General features: G+C 39.6%; 1 protein-coding gene across 1 annotated transcript in view; it reads left to right on the top strand.

The window, feature by feature from the left end:
- Window positions 1-412: 412 nt before the first annotated feature.
- The window catches only part of Myo3a (myosin IIIA), a 227060-nt gene continuing 213812 nt past the window's right edge, over window positions 413-13660 (top strand). The window contains exon 1 of the mRNA XM_060387450.1: window positions 413-513. The gene's annotated coding sequence lies outside the window, so the exon portion shown is untranslated. The remainder of the gene's footprint in view (window positions 514-13660) is intronic.

The raw sequence follows: 13660 nt of genomic DNA, 5'->3' as shown, positions 1-13660 counted from the left end.
GTCTGGTTATCAATAGCCTCCCTCCGCAGTTGCCGAAGTCCTGGCCTTCTGCTTCCAGCCCAACTTCCTCAAGGTCCAAAAAGAAGTTTCCCAGGGCTGGAGGCCTGGGCACACAGGCTTGTTTCAGATGAGAGCCTGCGCTCTCCAGCGTGTGCCACCTTCAAGCCAGAACTTTGGCAGTTCTTTGAGGGTTAAGTTAGCCGCAGGGGGAGGAAGGTGCCCCAAGCATCGGTCCAGCCCTATGTTCTGGGGGCGGCACGGAGGCTTGGTCAGGGCTCAGGAGCACCTGGGCTGGGTCAAGGCCTAGGCCCTGCTCCTCCAGCTGGACTCTGACAGCAGCTCTGCTGACCTGCGCCCGCCCGGGGAGGTGCCATGGCGCCCCGCCCCGCGCCACCAGCCTCCAGGCGCTGAAGGAACCGGAGCGCCGGGCGGGTCGGATGAGGAACTGGTGTGGCCACACTGTGAGCCCACCCTGGGAGCGAGCAGACCTTGGAACGCCCAGGGGCGTGCAAAGTGAGTGCGGGAGAGCGCGGCGGGCCGGGATGTGACCTGAGCCGCGCGGGACTGGCGACCTGTGGCTCTCAGCTTCCAGAGGGGAAGGCTAGCGGCCTGTGGAGCGCCATGGTCTGTAGATGGGTCTGCAGAGGAGAGGGCACGGATGCCTTGGTTACCCCACACTGAAGGACTTTTTGCTTTTGGACCTTACTGAAATTTCCATTAGGGGACTAAAAGTTTTGGAATTGGCCCGTGCACATTGAAAGAACAAGCGAGCGGTGACTCTAAAATTACATGTGTGCTCTCATGTAATTTTATATTATTTGTATATTTTATTATATAATATATATTATTTATATATATTTGGAACCATAAACGTCTTCACGAGTTTCTTGGTGAAATAACTGATCTTCCATTTGTTCCTAATCTCTCAAATTTTATGATTTGCACCAGTCCAGTAGCTTCAGCACAAGAAATGAGGTGCTTTGTGTTCCCTGTTAGCTATGTGAAAGTGCTAACATTTCTGCCTAAATTGTTCCTAAGTTCAATTTCTGATGTCTTTTTCCAGATTTTGAATGTTTTTCCCTATCATGCTATGATTTTTTTTTCTTCTCTTGCATTACTGGCCCATATTCTATGCTCTGGTATTTGAATATTTTGCATTGTGTTCTTTGCTTTACTAAAGGTAGGTGGCAAAGTTGACAAGGCTCATAGATTTCCCAAGGCCTAAATGCCAAATGTAGCACTTGACAAAAGAGCAAGGGTACATGTTACCTTTCCCATTTTGACTTCATTCTACTATAAAATATAATTGTTCTAAAGTGGGAAAATACAAAGATATGAAAGCTTTCAAAGACAATGCGTTCATGGAAATTATGTCTCGCATGAGAAAGTTTACTTTTTATCTCTTTTTGCCCCTGTTTTACTTGCCATGGCTGGGGACAAAAATACAAAGGAAAATATTACATTTGATTTGATTTGATGATCTTGAAGACAAGCTGTGGGTGTATGAGTGTGTGTGTGTGTGTGTGTGTGTGTGTACATCACATAATGGCATAGCATCATCCTTTTTTCAAATACACTTTGGCAGCCTAATATATTTTTTGTGCCTATATTCTTTGAAAAAGTAACTTGTATCTGTCAAATAGAAAATATTTGAAGATACATTAGGTGATGCTAATTTTCATAATGAACAAACATTTGAAAATTCAAATATACTTCAGAATATAGTTCTTTTGTGTGAATTACATAGGTTTGATACAAAGTATTTTAGTTATTTCTGCAATGTTGTTTTTAAGGTTTTATAAATAAGCATCAGTTCTATCATTAGTTTTCTTTATGAATTGATAATTTGAAAGGTGATGGCTAGCATACAATTATTTTCCCTGGTAATAGAAAACAATTATCCGTGGATCTAAGCAGAAGCCTAATGGCTCTCAAGCAGTTAGTGGGAAACAGTTTTCCAGTATGGATCACGGGTTTGGAACATGGTTCTTTTGAACTGAAGTGGTCTGTCATTGAACACCTAATTTCTAAGATGAACTTTGCATTGTTTGCTCCTTGACTCTATTACTTACACATTATGATTTCAGAAATACTCCAATCCCCAAACTTCCCTGAAATTAGAGGTTATGAAGTGCCTTTCTAAGAAGTTTCTTATGATCATAAAATGGTACGAGGATGGAAATAATGTACAAGCACACTGGGTACTTGGGACATAGGAAACAAACCCCAGTGAGTTTTGGCCACAGAGTTTTCCTTTATCTGGGAATGATTACACAGTGAAACACAGGCTTGTGTTTCCTGCCACTGTGTTCTTTGATAAAGAACACAAAGCCTCACGTAGAACTCCTCATTGATAGTTTAAGAGTTGAAGTTGGACTTTTGGATATGTTTATTTGTATCACTTAAGTCCTTGAAAATAATTTACCAATATTTTATAATTAACCGCTTTTGCAAACATTTTCAGAGGCCTCACATTTCCTTTAAAACTAGGAAGGGTTTGGCTAATTTGGATGTAGTAAACTCTCTCTGTTTAGGCACAATGCAACCACCACCCACTTATTTCTCTGAGGCATTCTACCCCATTCATCCCTGTGGACATTTGGGTGTGTGATTCTGGTTCTGGAAGTATCCCTCACAGGCGTAAACAGTGGTGTGGTCCAAACTGTAAACCAGCTGCCATCGCTATGGGAAGTGGGACGGCAAGCGCCAGGCACAAGGCATTCCTTACAAAGCTCAGTTCTGACCGCTGTCCGGAAGCACATTGTTATTCCATGCTGCAGTCATCCTTCACTCACACTTTCATACTGAAACTTAAAAAATAGCTGATGCGTTTTGTGGGCTTGGGGGGTTTCTTACAACTGCCAGTTTTAGAAGACAGACATGTTTTCTAAGGACTGATAGCCTTTCTTTGGTTTTATCATTTATTTATTGTATATATTTATTTATTATTTTATTTAGAATACAAAGTGATGGGTTGTATTATTTTTTTTCAGTTCTACCCCTCAAATGCCTTTCAGTTCTAGCCATCTCTTCCCATATTACCTCTCTCAATCCCAGCTCTCCTCTCAACATTTAATTTAAACAAGGAATTTTTGCCTGTGATTTTAAAGGGAAAAAATTAATGGTGGAGTACAGAATTCTTTTAAAGAAGAATGTACATAGATCTCCCCATTTCTCCAAAATCAGTATAAAGTAAATTGAATGGAATAAAGATGAATGCCTGCTTATTTGGGTACATAACTGTACAGGGCTTCTTTTAAACTGCTTTATTGTTTGTGTGGCCCAAAATCTAAAAAATGGTTATTATAGGGCTGTTGTTTTCTCGCCTGAGTTCAGCCAGTGTTAGTTTGTTTTGTAGTTCCTATGCTTGATACACTTATGTTTATAATTGCTATTCCCTATTGGTCAGTGTTCTCTCTCTCTCTCTCTCTCTCTCTCTCTCTCTCTCTCTCTCACACACACACACACACACACACATACACACAAACATAGAAGTTTTGGATGTAAAGTTTATTTTATTTGACATTGTCATAGCTAACCCACACCTTCCTCCTCCTCATAATCATCATCATCATCTCATCTTCCTCCTTCTCTTATTATTTCTTCTTCTCTCCTCCTTCTTTTCTCTTCTCCCTTCCTCTACTATCTCACATCAAATACTGATAGTGTTACACCAGGTCCATTGTGCACGAGGAGGAGGGGAGAACAAACCCCAGTGGACTCAAAAACAATGAAATCTTTTGATATTCCCAGCACATAAGCAGAGTCACTAACTGATCAGGACCACCCGACAAAGACTTGGAACGCTGGTTTCTTCTGGCATCCAGGAGCAGTGGCAGAAGCGGGTTTATAAGCATAAAACCTGGGAAAAGTTGCAGCCTAATGTTCCTCAATCAGAACTCATGAGGGATTTTCAAAGTGTTTAGTCATTGACATTGAATGTAAGTGTTTATGCCCCACCAATCAAATTCATTTGTTCTTTCTGTTGTTAGATTAGGGGTTATGTTTTTGGTAGCTATTGTTGCTTAGAGAGGAGGTTGGTAACAGGCATGCTTTGGGGAAGTATTGTTGGTTAGAGAGGGAGTTGGTCAACTTAGGTAAAATGGAGTTTGAAGTCAGAATGGTGACACTTAAGATAATTTCCTTTAATCTGCTCCCAACAATAGAAAAAGACAAACAATTACTTTTGAAGAAAGTGGTTTTGGTATGACAGTCTTCTCATTTCCTCTATTTCTGCCAAATTTTGTGTCCAGTAAAAAGCATTTTGTTTGCATTCCACTCTCGTTTCCTTTTCTATCTATTTTTATAGTTTCTCTGTAATTACTGTGGAAATTATTTGTCACCTTGGACTCTGTAAGAGCTTATTTTCTTCTACTGTAAAATTTTTGAGTTTATAATATAATTACAAGACTTTTACCTTCCATTTATTCCCTCCAAACCATCCCATATACACCTCCTTGCTCTCTAAAATTTGCAATTATTGGAATATTGGTTTCTGCAGCCCCCCTCCCAGGCCCATGTTTTTTTGGCTCTGTTGGACTCCTTGTGGAGTTTCTGTCCCCTCCAGGTCTTTCTATTTCCCTCTTCTTCTATTTTCCTGAACTCTGCCCAAAGTCTGGCTATGTATCTCCTGCTGGGTAGAGTCTTTCAGAGGACCCCTGTGGAAGGTCCCTATCCTGTTCCTTCTCTTCCCCTACTTCAGATGTCTATCCTATTTGCCTTTCTAAGTGAAGTTTCAGCCTCTTCCCTAGGGTCCTCTTTGTTGTTTAGCTTCTTTAAGACTATAGATTTTGGTATGTTTATCCTTTATTATGTATCTAATATTCACTTATAAGTGAGTATGTGTCATTCTGCTTCTGGGTTACCTAACTCAGGATATTTTCTAGTTTCCACCATTTGCCTGCAAATTTCATGATTTTCTTGTTTTTAATTGCTGAGTAGTATTCCATTGTGTAAATGTACCATAATTTCTGCATCCATTCTTTAGTTGAATCTAGGTTGGTTCCAGATTCTGGCAATTATGAATAATGCTACTATGAACATAGTTGAGCAAAAGTCCTTCTTGTTTGGCTTAGCATCTTTCGGCTATATGCCCAGGAGTGGTGTAGCTGGATCTTGAGGTAGCACTATTCCTAATTTTCTAAGAAAGCACCAGATTGATTTCCAAAGTGGTTGTACAAGTTTACATTCCCACCAGCAATGGAGGAAGGTACCCCTTTCTCCACATCCTCTCCAGCATGCATCATCCCTTGAATTTTTTATCTTAGCCATTCTGATGGGTATGAGGTGGAATGTCAGGGTCATTTTGATTTGCATTTCTTAGATGACTAAGGACTTTGAGCATTTCTTTAAGTTTTTCTCTGCCATTTGATACTTCTCTGTTGAGAATTCTCTACTCCAACCAAGGACCATGCATGGAGACCCCCTGCCCAGTTTATAAGTAGGTGCCCTAGTAATGGGAACAGGGACTGTCTCTGACATGAACTCAGAGGCTGGCTCTTTGATCACCTCCCCCTGGGGGTACAAAATTGACAGGCCACAGAAGAAGATGATGCAGCCAGTCCTGATGAGACTTGATAGGCTAGGGTCAGCTAGAAGGGAAGGAGGTCCTCCCCTATCAGTGGACTAGGGAAGGAGCATAGGGGGAGAAGGGAGAGGGTGGGTGGGACTGGAAGGAGATAGAGGAGACTACAGGCAGGATACAAAGTAAATAAATTGTAATGAATAAATAAATAAACTATAAAAATAAACATAAAATGCATTATGAACAGAATATTGCAATTATTTTCAAATGATAACTTAATTCAACTACACATATCCCACTGTGCTGGCTTGTCTTATATCAACTCGACACAAACTAGAGTTTTCTAAAGGAGGAAAACTCAATTAAGAAAACACCTCCCTAAAATAATACCTCCAGCTGTAGGCATTTTTGTAATTAGTGATTGATGAAGAAGGGCCCAGCCCATAGTGGGCGGTGCCATCCCTGGGCTGGTAATCCTACGAGCTATAAGAAAGCAGGCTGAGAAAACCAGTACTCAGCACACCTCCATGGCCTCTCCATCAGTTTCTGCCTACATATTCCTGTCCTGTTTGATTTTCATTCCGGACTTCCTTCAATGATGAACAGAGCTATGGATGGTGTTTCATCAGCAATAGAAACTCTAAGTCTCAAACTTAATGTTATTGATGCAAATGAAATCTTTATAAATTATATACCTATTATCGTAAGTTGTATCTTTTAAAATATATTCATTTTGTGATTATTATTAATCTTATATTGCTATTATTAGTTGTATTAGTAGCATTTATGTGCTTGTGTGGTGTGCATGCCTGGGCACACATGTCATGGTGTGTTTGTGGAGGTCTGGGATAATTTTGTGGATTTGGTTTTCTCTTCCACCCTGTTGTAGGGGCTTTTAGTATTTCCTATTGGTTTATCTTCTAGTAAATCTTGCTGCTAATCTTAAACAGCTGTATAACCAAATCACCACACAGAGACTGGGTTTTTAGTTAACCTAGAACACAATGCTGGGCAATATTTACTCCCTCCTAAACCTCCAAGCCCTCAGTTTCCTAACATTTAGATTTCCCACATTATACTTGCTTTTTGTGAAATCTTAGGTCTGGTTCATGCTTCATATTCTCCAAGATCTCTCCTCCAGCTCAGCTCTCAGCTCTCCTCTTGCCCCTTCTCCTCCCACTCCTCTCCCGCCTTCTGGCTCCTCCCCTCTTTTCTGTCCTCTAGCTCCTCCCTGCTCAACATTGTGTCTAGTTGCTTTATTTTGTTCCTGTTTACACAAGAGTTGAGACAGGATGCTTAGAATGAGTATCACAATGCAATATCTGGATTGAAACCAGAGTTGGGGGTGGGGTGGGGAAAAAATCAGTATTTAAATAACCAAGGGTAATGTGTATACATTAAAAAAAATATTATACCAACACACCCTTACAATGGTTCTGGGAAATCAACTCAGGTTGTCCAGCTTGAGCAGCAGACATTTTACCCACGGAACCCTGTAAATTTTTTATGTACATATTTCATTCTGTGGTGAAGTCTTTAAATGAGTTGTAAACTAAAATAATGATAATGTTGTTTTATACATTTGTCCATGCAATGTATTTACTGTAAAAACCTTACATTTTCTTGTGGCTACAGGTACACTGTCTGGCACCTTTTCATTTTAGCCTAAAGACTTTCTCTAGCATATCTAGTTCAAAGAGTGTTGTAGTAATGTACTCCTCGTAGTTTTGCATGTTTGGGGAGGTCCAATTTTTTCCACATTTCAATCATTTTAATTGTGTTTTATTTGCCTATCGTTTGTGCATATACATATACGTGAACAAACATGCATGTGAGATGTTGCAGGCATGTGTGGGAAGGTCAGAGAACAACTTGAAGGAGTGAGTTCTCTCTTTCCAACATGTAGATCCCAGAAAATAAACTCTGATCATCAGGCCTGCCTGTAATCCCTTTACCTTCTGAGATAGCTCATCAGCTCTTCTTTCTCATCTTTGAAGATCAGTTTTGCCAGATACAAAATTCTTAGTTGATAGTTTTTGTTTCAGTAGCTTGTAAGATTTCTTCTCAGTCAAGAAATTGATTTATAAACTTATGGGAAGCTCTCTGTATGTGTTAATTTCCTTTCTCTTGCTACTTTGAGGATTACATGTTTATGTTTTGACAGATTGTTCATAACATGTTTTCCTGAGGAGTTTCTCTGAGCTGGATGTCTTCCTCCACTTTACTGGGCCCCTTGGAGTCATAGACCTCTGTCTTTCCTAAAACTGTTAAAAACTGAGCCTGGATTTCTTTAGGTAAGGCTTCTCTCTTGTTCTCTGTCTTGTCTCAGACTCTTAGAACATATATATTGGTTTGACTGGTGGTGTTTCTATAGTTCCTTAGGCCCTGCCCACCTTCCTTCAGCCTTTTAATTTCTAAGATGATTCAGATGCCTTTGTTTCAGATTCACTGATTCTTTCTTTAATCTGCTCCTGTTTGAATTAGAATTCCTTTCTTTTTTTTAATATTTTAAATTTTTTTTAATTTTATTTTTTTCTTATCAGTTACATTTTATTAACTCTGTATCCCAGCCGTATCCCGATCCCTCATTCCCTCCCAATCCCACCCTCCCTCCCTCATCTCCTCCCTCCCCCTTTCCAAGTCCACTGATAGGGGGGGACCTCCTCCCCAATGATCTGATCCTATTTTATCAGCTATCTTCAGGACTGGCTGAAAAGCCCTCCTCTGTGGCCTAACAGGACTGCTCCTCCCTTGGGGGGTGGGGAGGTGAAAAAGCCAATCATTGAGTTCCTGTTAGAAATAGTCCTTGTTCCCCTCACTATGGGAAACCAATTGGTTACTGAGCTACCACAGGCTACATCTGAGCAGAGGTTCTAGGTTATATCCATACATGGTCCTTGGTTGAATGTCAGTCTCAGAAAAGACCCTGTACTCAGATATATTTGGTCCTTGTGGAGCTCCTATCCTTTCCCCATCAGACTAACTCCCCTTCTTTCATATGATTCCCTGTACTCTGCCAAAGGTTTGGTCATGAGTCTTTGTATCTGCTTTGAGAACACTGCTAGTTAGAGTCTTTCAGATGCACTCAGTAGATTCCTGTCATATGTTCAATGCACATCCCATCTCTCTTTCTAAACGAGGATTGATCATCTTACCCCATGTCTGCTCTCTTGATTATCTTTTTTAGGTGTATAGATTTCATTATGTTTATCATATCTTATAGGTCTATATAAGTGAGTATATACCGTGTTTGTCTTTCTCCTTCTGGGATATTTCACTCAGAATGATCTTTTCTAGATCCCACCATTTGCCTGCAAATTTCATGATTTCCTCCTTTTTGATTGCTGAGTAGTATTTCACTGTGTAAAAATACCACACTTTCTGTACCCATTCCTCTGTTGATGGACATCTGGGTTGTTTCCAGGTTCTGGCTATTACAAATAAACTGCTATAAACATGGTTGAGCAAGTATCCCTTTTGTGTACTTGAGCAAACTTTGGGTATATACCTAGCAGTGGTATAGCTGGGTCTTGAGGAAGCACTATTCCTAATTGTCTGAGAAAGCGCCAGATAGATTTCCAGAGTGGTTGTACCAGTTTACATTCCCACCAGCAGTGTAGGAGGGTTCTCCTTTCTCCACAATCTCTCCAGCATGTGTTGTCACTTGAGTTTTTCATCTTGGCCATTCTGATGGGTGTAAGGTGAAATCTCAGGGTCATTTTGATTTGCACTTCCCTGATGGCTAATGAGGTTGAGCATCTCTTTAAGTGTTTCTCTGCCATTCGGTATTCCTCTGTCGAGAATTCTCTGTTTAGCTGTTGGTGTTCTGTTCAGGAAGTTGTCGTTTTGTTTTGATGACAGTGTTCTTTGCTTTACAAAAGCTTTTCAGTTTCATGAGGTCCCATTTATTGATTGTTGGTCTTAGAGCCTGTGCTGTTGGTGTTCTGTTCAGGAAGTTGTCTCCTGTGCCACTGAGTTCTAGGCTGCTCCCCACTTTTTCTTCTAACAGATTTAGAGTATCTGGTTTTATGTTGAGGTCTTTGATCCACTTGGACTTTAGTTTTGTGCAGGGTGATAAATATGGATCTATTTTCACTTTTCTGCATGTAGACATCCAGTTGGACCAGCACCATTTGCTGAAGATGCTGTCTTTTTTCCATTGAATGGTTTTGGCTTCTTTGTCAAAAATCGAGTATTCATAGGTGTGTAGGTTTATTTCTGGGTCTTCTATTTGGTTCCATTGATCCTCCTTTCTGTTTTTATGCCAATACCATGGAGTTTTTATTACTATTGCTCTGTAGTACTGCTTGAGATCGGGGATGGAGATACCTCCAGATGATCTGTTGTTGTACAGGATTGTTTTGGATTCTGGGTTTTTTGTTTCTCCATATGAAGCTGAGAATCTTTTTTTCAAGGTCTGTAAAGAATTGAGTTGGTATTTTGATGGGAATTGCATTGAATCTGTAGATTGCTTTTGGCAGGATGGCCATTTTCACAATGTTAATCCTACCAATCCATGAGCATGGGAGATCTTTCCATCTTCTGATATCTTCTTCAATTTCTTTCTTCGGAGACTTGAAGTTTTTCTCAAACAGGTCTTTCACTTGCTTGGTTAGTGTCACCCCAAGGTACTTTATGTTATTAGTGGCTATTGTGAAGGGTGTTGTTTCCCTAATTTCTTTCTCAGCCCTTTTGTCTTTGGTATACAGGAGTGCTCCTGATTTTTTGAGTTGATTTTGTATCCTGCCACTTTGCTGAAGGTGTTTATCAGCTGGAGGAGTTCTCTGGTTGAATTTTTGGGGTCGCTCATATATACTATCATATCATCTGCAAATAGTGACACTTTGACCTCTTCTTTTCCGATTTGTATCTCCTTGATCTCCTTTAGTTGTCTTATTGCTCTGGCTAGGACTTCAAGTACTATGTTGAAGAGGTATGGAGAGAGTGGGCAGCCTTGTCTTGTCCCTGATTTCAGTGGGATTCATATAAGTTTCTCTCCATTGAGTTTGATGTTGACTATAGGCTTGCTGTATATTGCCTTTACTATGTTTAGATATGTGCCTTGTATCCCTGATCTCACCAAGACTTTAAACATGAATGGTGTTGTACTTTGTCAAATGCTTTTTCAGCATCAAAGGAGATGATCATGTGGTTTTTCTCCTTCAGTTTGTTTATGTGGTGGATTACATTGATGAATTTCCGTATGTTGAACCATCCTTGCATGCCTGGGATGAAGCCTACTTGGTCATGGTGGATGATATCTTTGATGTGTTCATGGATTCGATTTGCAAGTATTTTATTGAGTATTTTTGCGTCAATGTTCATAAGAGAGATAGGTCTGAAGTTCTCTTTTTTTGTTGGGTCTTTGTGTGGTTTAGGTATCAGGGTGACTGTCACTTCATAGAATGAGTTTGGTAATGTACCTTCTGTTTCTATTTTGTGGAATAATTTGAGGAGAATTGGTGTTAGCACTTCTTTGAAGGTCTGGTAAAATTCCGCGCTGAAACCATCTGGCCCAGGGCTTTTTTTGGAGGGGAGACTGTGAATGACTGCTTCAATTTCCTTGGGTGATATAGGGCTATTCAGTCTTTCTACCTGATCTTGACTTAATGTTGGAAGATGGAATCTATCAAGAAAATTGTCCATTTTATTTAGGTTTTCAAATTTTATGGCATATAGGCTTCTGTAGTATGACCTAATGATTGTTTGAATTTCCTCAGTGTCTGTAGTTATGTCACCCTTTTCATTTCTGATTTTGCTGATTTGGATAGATTCTCTCTGCTTTTTAGTTAGTTTGGCTAAGGGTTTGTCTATCTTGTTGATTTTCTCAAAGAACCAGCTTTTTGTTTCATTGATTCTTTGAATAGTTTTATTTGTTTCTAATTGATTGATTTCAGCCCTGAGGAATTCCTTTCTTGAAACCTTCATTCCAATCATTTCTTTTTCTTCATATTCAGAATTTATGTTTGTTTCTCTGCTTTAAGTAGATTTGTTAGATTTTATACAATCTATTTGATTACAGATAGTTTCAAGTATGTCTTGTATGTTTAGTTGCAGACAATTCTTGCTAAGAAGACATATTTCTTTTTAAAATATTTGATAGAATTCATTGTTGAAGTAATGTGAATTTTTCTGCTTAATTTTTTAACATTTTCTTTCAGTATTTGTAAGTATTTTTAAAAGCATTATTTGCACGTTAGTTATGGTTTTAAAGTCTTTGGGACATTAGTAAATGAAGTGGACAAAAATTTCAGCCTTTAAGCCAAGGTTGGTGACACACTTGAATGAGAGCTCTTAGGAGGCAGAGGTGGGAGGACTGAGAATTCAGAGTCAATCTCATCTTACAATATGTAGTTTGACTACAGCCTGGCTTACAGGAGACATAAAAGAAAAGGGCCTTTGGGGTGTAGGACTTCCATTTTAGTGAAGAAGAAATACAACAATAAGACACAATAATAGAAGGTATACTGTGTATTAGGAAATTCCAAACAGTACAGTGAAGGGGATGGTGGAAGAATGCTGTAGAAGAGGAGAGCAGGCTGATTTTAGATAAGATGACCAAGGTGGTCATCTGCTTATTGGGAAGGTAGTGGCTGATGTAAGATCTGAAGGACAGGAAAGAGTGAGCCAGCTGGAGGGCAGGTGAACTTGAGGGAAGTCTAGTTATCTTATTAGGGGATAGGCAAGTAAGGGGCTAGAAAAAAAAAGAGGGGAATATTGAAAGTCCTCCTATAGTTAGTAACAAACTTTTTTTCATGGAATTGGTATCTTCTAACTTGGTTTAAAAAAAAAAGTATCTGAAGGTTAAATACATAATAAATCAGTTTTAAAAAGATGACTTCATTTTTAAAAGGTCACTTTGAAAGTATTATTTTAGAATGATAGTAAAAGCACATTAAAAATACAGTAACTATATATAGTGAAAATAATTCTGTGGCTCAAATGTTCATATAATTAGGAGCTTAATTATATGCATCTAATTTTATGAGCTAGATATTATTTGTTCAACCATGAGTGCTAATTAAACAAAATGTATAAACATTTGCTGTTATGTAGAATGCCATTTACTGTTGCCACTAAGTAATCAGTTACTTACTAAAAATGACAGTTTCTTTTACTCTTAAGGAGTACGCAGCTTAACAGAGGATGAAGCAGTTAGTAAACAGATGGGATTTTTTAAATTAAATTTTTATTTTTTATAATAATTACAGTTTATTCATTATGTATCCCAGCTGTAGCCCCCTCCCCCATTCCCTTCCAACCCCACCTTCTCTCCCTCATATCTGCCCATGCCTCTCTCCAATACCACCGATAAGGGAGGTCCTGCTCCCCTTCTATCTGACCCTAGCCTATCAGGTCTCATCAGGACGGGCTGCACTGTCTTCTTCTGTGGCCTGGTAAGGCTGCTTCCCCCTCAGGGGGAGGTGATCAAAGAGCCAGCCACTGAGTTCATGTCAGAGACAGTCCCTGTTCCCCTTACTAGGGAAGCCACTTGGACACTGAGCTGCCATGGGCTACATCTGAACAGGAGAACTAGGGGGTACAAGTACAATGAATGGCCCTTGGTTGGAGTAACAGTCTCAAAAAAGACCCCTATGTCCAGAGTTTTTGCTTCTGTTGCTCTCCTTGTGGATCTCTGTCCTCTCCAGGTCTTACTATCTCCCCGTTCTTTCCTATGGTTCCCTACACATTGTCCAAAGTTTGGTTATGAATTTCAGCATCTGCTTTGATACACTGCTGCATAGAGTCTTTCAGAGGTCCTCTGTGGTAGGCTTCTGTCCTGTTCCCTGTTTTCTCCTTCTTCCAATGCCCATCCCATTTGTCTTTCTGAGTAAGGTTTGATCATCTTACCCAAGGTCCTCCTTCTTGCTTAGCTTTATTAAGCGAACAAATTTTATTATGTTTATCCTATATTGTATGTCTAATATCACTTATAAGTAAGTATATACTGTATGTGTCTTTCTGCTGCTGGGATACCTCACTTAGGATGATCGTTTCTAGATCCCACCATTTGCCTGCAAATTTCATGATTTCCTTGTTTTTAAATTCAAATATACCACAACTTCTGTATCCATTTCTCCGTTGAGGGGCATCTGAGTTGTTTACAGGTTCAGAAAATTATGAATAAAGCTGCTA

This window comes from Meriones unguiculatus, chromosome 7 (assembly GCF_030254825.1).
Source record: "Meriones unguiculatus strain TT.TT164.6M chromosome 7, Bangor_MerUng_6.1, whole genome shotgun sequence".
NCBI classification, from domain to species: Eukaryota; Metazoa; Chordata; class Mammalia; order Rodentia; family Muridae; genus Meriones; species Meriones unguiculatus.
Note: the sequence above shows the minus strand (reverse complement) of the source record. Positions and strands in the feature narration are given on the sequence as shown.